The following is a 12,578-nucleotide window of genomic DNA, read 5'->3' as shown; positions in this document are numbered from 1 at the left end:
GTTGGTTGGGAATAAGATGGGTCGAAAGGTGGCAACCTTAAGTATAGCTCTATGGGCTATCTCTAAGGGCTTTAAAATGGTTTTGGCAGCGCCTCCCCAACTGGATACACAGTAGGTCATAATTGACTGGCATAGTGCGTAATATACATTTCTAACGATAAATGGATTGGCTATTTGCCGTAGAGTTTTAAAAATGTATATCAGCTTTCGAATGCGACCTGAAAGAAGATTGATATGTCGTCTGAAATTGAGATATTTATCCAGAACTATACCAAGATATTTTGTCTCGTTTACAGGAGTTAGGGTAGGGCACGAACATGAAGCTTGCAACTGTGAGGTACAAGAATGGACTGAGATCGTTATTGGTATTCTAGGTTGACTTACTGTGTTTAACGAAAAACATATAAAATTTGTTTTAGTAGTATTCAGAGTCAGAGTGTGAGTATATAGCCACTTCAATGTAGTGTTAAAACCACTTTGAGCAGTATTTTCGAGTTCTTCCCAAGATTTGGCGACAAAAGTTATGGCAGTGTCGTCTGCAAAGGATATAATTTTTGCATTAGGGATGTTGAGGTTGCAGAGGTCGTTAATGAACACTAGGAATAATGTAGGGCCGAGTATACTTCCCTGTGGCACACCGTATTGGATCGAAAGTTCATCACTGCTATGTTTGTCAATAACGAGGGTTTGAGAGCGGTTCGTGAGGTAACTCTTGAATAACTCGAGTGGTTTGCTCCTAATACCAACATTTTCCAGTTTCTGTAGAAGGATAGGAATCGGCACAGTATCAAAGGCCTTCGCTAGGTCCAAGAATACCGTTAATACCTTTTTATGCGTGTTTAAGTTATCCACTATATAATTGAGTAATTCATGGACCGCATCGCCGGTTGATTTGTCTTTACGGAAACCAAATTGTTGTGGGGAAAGTAGGTTGAAGTGTTCAAGGTACTTGATTAATCGCTTGTTAATTAGGCGTTCAAGAACTTTTGACAAGGCACTTAGGACCGCTATAGGGCGATAGTTGCTCGGAAGACTTCTATCCCCACTTTTGTAAATGGGGTGGATGATGGCTTTTTTGAAGGGAGTAGGAAAGGAACCAGTTTCAAAACAGAGGTTGAAAATGTGGCATAGGACCGGTGCAATAATCTCAGCATAGCGCCTAAGAAACATTGTAGAGATGCCATCGCAACCAGTAGCAGTATTTACCCTGAGAGAGTTTATAATTGAATAGACTTCACCAGGATCTGTTTGTTCTAGAACAAAAGAGCTATTACATTTTGTTGTATAAAAGGATATCGTGCCTGGTGTAATGGTTTGGCGTGTGTTTGTGATGTTCTCTGCCAGCTGCTTACCGATATTTACAAAGTACTGATTCACTTCATTACAAGACTGGTGAGCTGATGAAGAGATCGATAATAGTTGACTATGTGAGTGTCTTTGTTTGGTAGTATTTGTTACTTTACGTATGGTGTCCCAGAGCTTTTTAGGGTTGTGACTAGCCTTATTAAGTTCATTGGTGTCAAAAAGTCTTTTTGATTTCTTTAAGAGCTTGGTACAATAATTTCTGTAACGTCTATAGGTAATATTGAGTGTGAGGTTGTCTGGTGATTGTTTGCATTTTTTATGCAATGAGTCACGGTTTCGTATACATCGCAGAAGTCCAGGTGTAATCCAGGGCTTGATAGTTCTTTTATTTGCAGGTACTTTGATGATAGAAGTACATCTCTCAATGGTGCTTTTGGTTAACTTTATGAAGCTTTCAACTGCACTATCCGGGTTTAATATAGAGTAGAAAGGGAAAAAGTCTATACTATGCATATACTTGTCGAGTGCGTCATAGTCTATTCTGTTAAATGTTTTGTAGTGCTTTGCTCGGGTTTCATTGATAGTGATACAGAGTAAAGTTGGACAATGGTCAGTTACCGTAGAATCGTAAATAAGTGTAATATTTTTTATCTTGGTACGTAGAATGATGTGATCCAAGCAATTATTACCTCTTGTTGGATGAGTATATGCCGGTAGAAAACCATGGTAGGCTAGAGTGGTAAGGTATGACTCCACCCGTGCATCTGTGGACTCGTTTTTAATGTCAATATTGATATCACCTGTGATAATTACAGACTTATAATTGATTAGGGACGGAAGTATAGTATTCAGCGCATCTAGAAATGTCTTTATGTCGTCGGTTGATGGTGAGCGGTATATACAAACAATGGCCGTGTCTTTATTTAACTTTACAATTAAACCCGATGCAGATTTGTTAAAATCCGGTTCTTCACACACAACTGACAAGTTCGAGTTCACGTAAACAACTACACCATCGCTTTGGTTTGAGTGCTTAGTGGTCGTATACGCACTGTAGTTGTTTATTTGGGGGATGTTGGCATTGCTATTGCATTGCAACCAGCATTCTGTCAAGACTAAAATGTCACAGTCGACATCAATGCGGTGAAGTAAAGTTAATAGGTGCATGTAATTACAGTTAATTGACCGAATGTTTTGTGTGAGAATTTTTAAAAAAGAACTTGGCCGCTTAATATACGTTGCCGTTTGTTCTGCGCTACAGGTATATGTTTCAGTTACAGAAAAATTATCTATATTTTCAATAAGGTCATCAATGTTAGCCATTTTTAGTTAAAAAATAATATATTATTATTGGTTGACGGCTTAAAATAAGGTTATAGACGCTAATTAATTTAATATTTTGTAGGGGATACGCAAGGTGATGAAAAAATTGTTTTATTATAATTAGAAAGGGGCAAGTCGTAAAGTATCTTTGGTGACATTGTAATAATATGTAGGGGTAATGAATTTTATGTGTAGTTTGTTGTGTTGAAGTATATGTGATTATTTGTATTGTGTGTACTGTGTGTAAGAACTGGTTCAGTTTGTAAGATTTTTTCTTTTGGTTATTTGTGTGGGGTGTTTTGTATGGTATGGTAATGAAGTTATGATACAGTGAATGTAATTTAACAAGGTAAATTAAAACTAGGTTCATAAAACTAAACTTATAGTTAACTAGTCATGCGTAATCACGAGCAGACAATTGCTTAAGTTGCTGCTCGGATTTAATTATGACAGACTGACTGTCCGAGCTCTTTTTCAACATAATACGCCCGTTTGATGTCCAGCTATATTTGTAGTTGTTATCCTTAGCAAATTGCCGAACTAAGTAGAAAAGCCGCTTTGAGGATGCAGTAAGTTGTTCCGCTATGTATACTGGGGTGTTTGGTGATATGCCAAGGCAAGTTGAGTTCAATTTATTGCTTGCGTTTTGTTTATTGTAGCTTTTAACAGCTGCCATGAAGTTACTTTTGGTAAGCGTATTGTTGAATTCCACCGTTAATGAAGAGTAAGTACTTTCTTTCTTTGAGGATTGGCGTACGACATCGCGAATGTCTGAGAGTTGTAGGTCGTAGTTCAGACATTTAGAGAGCTCCTTCAAAGAATCATACAGCATCTGCTTTGTTTCATTTTGTCTCTTTGGAACATTACGTAGCTCTAGGCTAGTTTTAATAATTGTGCGATCAAAAGATTCCAGCTTTTCTTCAAGTGTCGTTAACTTAGAGGCAGTGGAGTTTCTTTCCGTTTCTAGGCTAGAAATTTTAGTTTCAAGACTTGTTAATTGATCGGTGATAAATGTCATTGATCTTTCTATTTCGGTGTTTGTTTCTTCGATCTTACTGTTTGATTGTTTTATCTCTATGATGTGGTTTTCTAACTTGTCCATGCGTGTATTTTGTTGACTGATTAGTTGGTGAAACATGTCCCTCATTTCGTATTTAAATTCGGTTAGGTAGTCGTTGATATTCTCGCTTGTATTTGACGGACACCGTCGTTTTGTTCTCTGCGTAATGTTCACAGGGTTACTACTAGGGCTTATAGCTTCTGCAGCTAATAGTTTTTGTATGTCCGATTCGGATCTCGTCGGAACATTTTGGTTTGGCGGTGATCTTGTTGCTTTGGACATTGGAATTTGGAATGATTTGATAAAGTTGAAAAGGACTCGAAACAAATCACAAAAAGAGCAATAATCGACGCGGGTTCGAACCCTCAACCGTTGGATAGTTCCGCCACACTTATGACACTGAGTCACAAACACAGTAATCTTCGCTGCGAATTGGGCAGGCGCTTGCCGTTTGTAGAGATATGCACTCAACGGTCGTCGGCTGGTCTTTGGTTTTCAAGGTCAACCACTTATTGTCACTGTTCAAACGTCCACTTGTTGCACATGCACTTAACGAACTTTGGTATTAGTTATTTAGTTTTATTGATGAATTTCACTGTTTTTTAACGAGTGTTCACTGAGTAATCCCTTTAGTAATAATGTTGTTGTAATGATTATCGAAAACTGACTGGATAAGACTATATAACAACGCGAAATATGATTTATAACCGGAGAGCACAAGTAACACGTCCGTTACGGCAAAAATAACTGCTAGTTTGCGTGTAGGTACTGTTAATGGGTACTGGAGGTCCGATATGTAGTCGCTCCATGTAAAATACTTGTTTTCAGCTGCATCCAGTGAGCCTTAAGCCGACTTCAAAAAAGTTGGCAGTAAGGCTATGGTGATAACGATACTATATTATGTTTGCAGTCAAATAACGTCTACGATTTTTATCGAGATTTGATATCTTTTTAAATACCGTAATACTCAAGCTTATTATGAAACATTGTTACTAATTGCCAATTGCTATAATTATTGTGTGATAATATTCATGTATGGAGATAAGGACGATAGCCTGGTTGAACTTTGTGTTTTGACTAAAAATACGATTGGCGATGATTTGACGTGTTCATAGTCTGCAGTATCTATTGTGCGAATAGTATAATAGTTTTTCGCTGTTTGTTTTGGTTAGTAGTCATCCTAAAACGTTAAAGATCGATAACAAGCAATCTCGTGGTCAACGCAAGCTAAAATACAGTCTAATAGCCTTCTGAAGCACTACGACAAATTGGTGATCGATCTATAAAATGTCCACCACAATAGTTGCTTTACCTACAAATTGATTACCGATCGGTGTAAATGAGAGCTGATAGAAATATAGATAGACCAAGGCGATGAAAAATGCATTTTATGTAGAAAGAACCAAGTTTTCCTGTTCTGGGGAAATACCGAAATTGCATATTACAGTTCATTTATACTCTGGTTATATTTAGCTGGTAAACAAACGTATTTATAGCGGGCATTTTGCCAAGTGTGTTGGGGTCGCCTTCCAGTCTAGAGTTTACTAGACATGGAAATGCGTGTCAGTGACCTGTATAAGGCTCTTTTGTTTTGGTTTATTCTGAGAATAATGTTTGTAGAGGGTGATATAAACTTTAAACTTCAGTATTATTATAAGATCGTTTTAAGAGAAAGAAAATTTCAGTCAAAATGTGTCTTATTTTGTGCTAAAAGAGGTTAATGAATAGATGTTTTGGTTCTCCAATGGTTGAAAACCGAGACCAAGCTATCCGCAGAGCAAGTCACTTTGTACAGTCGTGTACCAGCATCATATGTTACAATATAAGTTCACAAATAAAACATTGTTTACACCAAACAAGATAATAATACTGATAACAGTACAATAAATCGACCCCCTATAAAAAGTGTAAGAGATAAATTATCACCAATATCGACGTTCAATATCGTGTTTATGTAATTATGGCAATTACTGGCAGGTCAAGTGTACTCGAGAACGGTAAACATGAAGTATGAGATAATTCTTTTTTAAAGGCAAAAGGATTCTTGGGATTTAATAAATCACGAAGTTCTTTAAATATGTAAACTTAATTTTAAACAGAAATAAATATCAAAACATCAACATTAGAAGCCTGTGTTTGGAAGCGCTAATTTTAAATGAGATTTCCCGATGTCTGAAAGTTCTACTCGCAATATTTTAAGTGCGACCCTGGGCATGCCATGGTGGATAGTTGATCATGGTTAAGGGTCTCTTTAACAATCACATAATAATATGTGTATAACCGTGTAGTTCACGCCAGTGATCAATGTCATCTTTGATTCAATTATGCCTGAATTGAATCTGAATCAGCCACCATAATAAGGTCATTGACACCACTCTATCTAAATAATATTTTAACACTAGCATATAAAATATTCATATTTTAATTATGTCAAATTTAGTGTGGTATTTGGATAGCCTTCAACTAGTATTATAGAGATAAGATTTGGTCTAATTGTGAAAGATATGAAAAATTTTCTACATTTTTTTGTAGAAAAATACAAGGTTAGATATACTGTTTCTAAGTAGTTTAATAGATATCATCTTTGCTCGCGACTTCTACCGCACGGTCGTATTTAGGGAAACTAATAGTGCTCTGCCCTATAATGTTTTTCCAGGTGGCAGGTTATAAAACTAAGTATCTCTGTAGTAAATTTCATTAAAACTTGTTTTTTTTTCTCCATGAAAGGCTTTCTTTTGCGGTTTTAGAAACGCTTAAACTCGGTTTGCTACTGTCGTCGAATGAACTTTGGAGTACTAAAATGGTTCTTTGTTACATCCTTGATAATGTGCAACATTCATAATACACCAAAGTATATGGCAAAAAGTACTTGAATGTCAATCTGTTATTATTAAAGGTATTGGAAAATGGAAACATAAATTAGAATTCCATCAGCTGTCGTGATCTTGAACTCAATGTAAACACCACATGTTGCTATGACCTCATACGATGCAGTTATTTATTATTTTTTTACATAATATAATATAATTATTATTTATGACTGGTTTTTATTCCCACGATTGTAAGATCTAGACTTGGACTTCATGTGACGTCATGTTGTTAAACGGTGTATTTTGGCTGTTTATTGGCTTTTACACCCCGATCTAAGTAAAATAATGTTCAACGTAGAAATCTTGGTTATACCAATCGTACTTGGTTCAGTAGTTCAGCAACTTAAAGTTCCGATTGTAACAATTATTCATACACACAGTAAAAAAAGGCTCAACAGCATACAAAAATAAATAATTTATATGGTAGTTTTAATACATTAAGTCCCCAACAGCACGTGGTGGACTCAAAGCCTAACCTCTCCCTCGTTCGGGAAGAGACTCATACCCAGCGGTAGTAGCAGAAACGGGTTAAAAAATACATTTTAGTTTTGTGTAATTTGAGTAGAAATATTCTTTTTCCACATGGTTGTTTCTCGACCTTGTCTTTCGAACATTCACTATTCCGATCCATCCTTACAATAAAGGTTAAACCCATACGGTGAGCTGTTATCGATAAAATATAATATTTTATTTATTTTCCGTATGCACGTGTTACAATACGGTATAAAGATTAAAAACTGCGCACCTAACAACCTTGACTGATATAAACATATTAAATATACTATTTCGTTAATGCTGCGAAATTTTGAATACGTAATTAGTTTTTTGGTTTGTTTACTTTTGAGAAAGAGTAAGTCGGTACTCGGTAGTAATGTTTATAGTGTAGACAAATTTTCGTCTCAGACATGTCTAGCCAGTCTAGACATTAGATACCCCACTGAAAATTCCCAATAAGTACTCATACTCAACGAGTATTTGAAATGTTCAGTGCAGTAGTCACAAAAATCTGAATATTATAGTATTTTGTATTCAGATATCTATGGCAGCAGTGTTCTCATAAAAGCTTTATAAAATAGGCACTAATATCTATAAATTATTCAATTAGAATTTATAAGGGAGACAGAATTGATTTTAGATTGAAACACTCCAATAGGTAGAGATAGAAAAGAATCATATGTCAATACCATTTAAAAACCGACTACCAGTATCAAATCTGCAGCCCATCAAATGTTATTTCCAATGAAAACTCAAAATTTCCTCTTAAATCAATCACCTATACCTGAAATCTACTTCCTACACACATTAATTCAATTTCCTCACTAAATCACCCCATACAAAACCACGCCCGAGTTGACAAGGCACTCTATCTGCTAGAATATAAATAGATATATCTATGACATCATAGACTGGCCTGTGAAAGTCAATACTCACCCCCTACCATGAAGTCACTGGCTGTTTGCAATTACTTGCCTTGGCTATTAAATCCCTTTTTCATTAACTTTCATTTATTTTAATGACCCTTTGGCAAGCCACCAGTTAAGAATCAGTGAGTTTAGCTTGATTTTATAGACATTCTGTAGATAAATAGTCGCATATTTAGAGGTTTTTGAGCTAAACGCCGTCTTCCCTCACGTGGTATGATAAAGACAAGGTCGATTCAGCCTTGCAACAGTTCATTCAGTCGTGGCAAAGGGTGCAGAAGCAGGCAGAAGGCTTAATTAAATAACTTTAGTTTGGGCGAAACGGAAATATACTTTTTTGTAAGGTATTTATTTTGTACCTGCATAATATTATACTTTATTTATACTTAAACGGCTATAACATTTTTTATCGTGTGTGTACCTTTTTGCGCACTAATCTATACTTCTTTTAAATTATAGTACAATTAATATACATATATTGGGTGCACTCGACTTTATGCTTGCAATGAAACTAAGTAGAGTACGTGTATGTTGCGTAAGAACGCAAACCGTGCAATAATTAAGTAATACGGTCTGTTAAGTAACTCAGCTTAAAAACAGACATGTTTTGATTGTTAGTGGAATTTAAAAACTTAATAATTTCTTTATTGAGAATACTCTAGCTTATAGTTCAAGACTTGATTCTAGCCGAAATAGAGAAATAATAGAGTTCCTACCCGGTGGGTTCAGTCTTTAAAACTGGATAAATAATAAAGTGAATAGCGGTCAATTTAAAACTAAAGTAATCATTAGATTTTTTTTTATTTGTGCTCGCTGACCTAGGGCATTTCAATAGAAAAACGTCCTATGCTTATATCATTCACTTAATTCAAGTATTTATCAGTAAACTAGATAATATTTACATAACTGGGCACGAGACACGAGTTTCAAACATAGAGTATTGTTAGAACTAAACCCTGTCGGGCGCCAAGCGACGCGCGTAGACGTCATGCCGAGCAAATCTAAGGCTTCAATAAAAGGGTGACGGCCCGCACTCACACATGCTTTAAAACGATACAAATTCTTGTGTAAGAAAGGGATAGAGCTATGGGATTTGTATAGCGTTCTCTCTTTCTTATGGAAGAATTTTGGATAATTCAAACATGTCAGTCTCCGGTTTTGAACCAGATTGAACACGGGATAGTCGTTTAATCCCATGATGTTTTTTTTAGAAATGGTTTGAAACTTTAGAATGATGGTTACGGCTACTTAGTATTATGTTTTGAATTATAATTTGGGGATGTTAAGGAATTAAAAACCAATATTGGGAATTCTACTTGCCCTACTATTCCTAAAGTCAGAGTGCGTAACTTGTTATTTCTAGGTACCTATGAATGTTTGTGTCTGTGTCACCATAATAATTAATAATTCGAACTCTTATTCCTCCTTAATTAAAATTACCTATAAGAGAAGTCAGGTGACTATTATTTTCAATGTGTCATTTGGTTGCTCTACCTAAAATATTGGAATAAGTAGTGAATGAATGGGATTCCAGAAATACCTGACTTACGCACTTTAGAAACATGTGATCAATATTTTCCTCAAACTAAATAGGTACCTAGGTTAAATAGAGGTAGGGGTAGGTGGCCAAATTCTTCGAAAAACCAATTACAAGGACGGTTTTAGGACAAACATTGACTAAGTAATTACTGACTCTACCACCAAAGTTAGTATTAATTTTCCTAATAAGTCAATAAGTTTTTAAAGACTTTTAAAACAATAACTTTTTCGACTACAATAAAGGTCGGGAAAAGTTTATGAATAATGATTCTTACAATATTTCTGTTTTTTTTTACAAATTCTCGTTCTTTTATTGACTCATTAGTGGACATTCACGAACTGGCTGGAAACAGTGTACTTAGGATATTTGTTTATGGCATCGTACAGAATACGTATACTACACACGTTTTTACGTACCTACTCTGGCTGTTTGTGAAGGTACAGAATCTCACTAAATATAGGTACACGTATTTACTATAGCAGAAGTCACTTCCATCAAGATAACCTACATTTGTCCAAGTTAAAACTAATAAATAAACACAGGTATGCACGCTGCATATTTGCAATGCCAATGAACGCAGTTGAAATGTAAACAATGTTACACCTACGTTTGTACAAGTTTAATATTTTACATACAATAATATCATGCCTGTTATACTCGAAGGTAGAGGTGTTTCATTCATCACTTTTTGTAATTAATAATGTCAGTAGGTACTCTGTAATAGGGAGCGAGCCTATTGCCATTTATCGGGTTACCAAGCTCCGGGTTATTATTGTGAAATATTCTAATAAAAACTTGAAAAGCCCAATAGTACTCTGTCCGACTCAGGAATCGAACCCGAACCTACTATTATACTACATACCGATAAATGCGCAGTCACTACTTTAGCTTAGTTATATTATTATCACGTCACTTGATAGTGGAATACTCAGACATTTTCATTAATTAACCATTAAGATATTGAGTTTATTTTACAGCTGAAAGAAAGCAACAGTAAACAAAAAAATAATTAACATTTTATTCGATATACCCAGTATTTTTTTTGAAATTTTTTTTTGATCGAAAGAAATAATGGACTATGAGACACGGTCGATCTACGGTCGATCTTTTTTTTTGTTTATGAAGGCACTGATAATATTATCTTTTCCGTCATATCTTTTTATCGTTAAAAGTGTCAATTTTTGACCTAAATGATAACACACCTACACGTTTTATACGAAATATTTTTGCCAACAATATTAGGCCTAAGGCAAATTAATTTCTGAAAAAAGTAATGTAATGCGTCGTATCTAACTGGTGTTTAAATTAGTAATTAACGTCTCGTTATGTTTAAGAAACGCTTATTCGAAGCTTGTTTAATTATTAATTATCTAGTTATCGCCAGGTACAAAGAATAAATTAGAGTTTAACTTCATTATCATGTACTGCACCTATGTAACGTCAGTCAAAAATAGTACTTAAAATGTTAGCGATACAAAAGGCGAATTAAATTCCCATTGAAAACTAGGTACAGGTCTTGTTATAAACATTCTTAATGTTTATAGATTTGTAATCAACAAAAACGCTACGCATTGTGAATATTATCGCTTTAGCTCTATTGATAAAATGTTAATTCGCGGAACTTAGCATCAAAAGACTGTGTTATTTGAAAATCACGCATGTCACACAAATTATAGTAAGTAAAATTATTTAACAGTAACTAATAGTGCTAACATTTTTATTGTTATTTAAAATATCAACAAATTCTTACTAAACCGTCGCGTCGATCTGTTTATTTAATTAGGTACCCATTTTATATATTTTGCACGAACGTTAATTAATGTTTATTTAAAATAATGTAATACCACGATAATTGTATAGTTTTTAGCTGTAGTTTAGTGCCATAAAATGAATCAATTACAGATTGTAGAAATACTAATAAAGCTGGGGAATTTTCTCATTTAATCTTCATAAAATATTTAAAAATCTTACCTTATTTGTATATGAGTACAAGGTTTATTCAAATCTCCGCACTATCGTCTCGCGAGACGAAAGAGCACTGTTCACAATCACACGCGACGTCAGTCCTTGCCCACTTCTGTACAAATACTGGCTGAATAATACCATTCAGAGTTATCTTATACAGGGATGCCTTGATAACACGAAAAAAAGTTTAAAAAGATAAGCGCATCATTACGAATAATTTTTCGTACGAATTTCGAACACGATTGTTTATGACTATTTAATGGCGCGCTCATTAAGTGCTTATGTCGACTTTGTTTTAATTATAATAGGTTTAATATTTCTAAGTAGGTAATGTTTGTAATGGTTGTGTTCTTTCTCGGTAATTAAATGGAACGCTAAATGAATTAATTCATTATGTTTACTTGTTACCTACTCTACGCTCTTTGTTTCGATCGTGAACTGGCATTTCATAATTTCCTCTGGGAGTTGTATGAGTCAACACCGATTGGCTAGCGATATTAATTTTATGCGTTTTGTGAAGGTTTTGTGTTATGAATAAAATCATATAGGTATTTTATATGTAATTTAAAGTTATAAGAACAGCTACAAAATAAAATGATTACTGTAATAGCGAAGTAATTTATTTGTCAGCGTTTACGATATTTAGTAAGGCTTAGTGACATTTTATTAATATTAATTGAAGGGTTCGCAGAAATAAAAAAATAATTTAGGTACGAGTATTATAAAAAAACACATATTGTATGCTCCTAATTTAATACTGTAATATAGTTAATAACCAAATATGCACAGGTGTTTTGAATGCGCCATTTTCCCAAACAAATTTGTAAGCTGTAACGAACATCAGCTGACACTGTTTTATTATTATCCTTCCTTTAAAATAATGACGCCATTATACATAATTTTAGTTAGTAAAAAGTGCAGCTACAGGATAACTTACTCTCCTTATTATGGTGGCATGGTTGCCGGTCGATAGCAAACTTTTCAGGGGTCCAGCGTCTGACGCAATACCTCACGCAATGCACTCCAGAAATTGATAGCGGGAAAGATCGCAAAGAAGCAATTTTTTACAATTTTGTTTTTAAATAACAGTTTGT

General features: G+C 34.7%; 1 protein-coding gene across 1 annotated transcript in view; it reads right to left on the bottom strand.

Annotated features, from left to right (window-relative positions):
- Positions 1-11,644, bottom strand: part of LOC142981097 (b(0,+)-type amino acid transporter 1-like) — a 35,692-nt gene extending 24,048 nt beyond the window's left edge. The window contains exon 1 of the mRNA XM_076126782.1: positions 11,491-11,644. The gene's annotated coding sequence lies outside the window, so the exon portion shown is untranslated. The remainder of the gene's footprint in view (positions 1-11,490) is intronic.
- Positions 11,645-12,578: the final 934 nt, after the last annotated feature.

The sequence above is a fragment of the Anticarsia gemmatalis genome, chromosome 19 (genome assembly GCF_050436995.1).
Source record: "Anticarsia gemmatalis isolate Benzon Research Colony breed Stoneville strain chromosome 19, ilAntGemm2 primary, whole genome shotgun sequence".
Taxonomy (NCBI): Eukaryota; Metazoa; Arthropoda; class Insecta; order Lepidoptera; family Erebidae; genus Anticarsia; species Anticarsia gemmatalis.
Note: the sequence above shows the minus strand (reverse complement) of the source record. Positions and strands in the feature narration are given on the sequence as shown.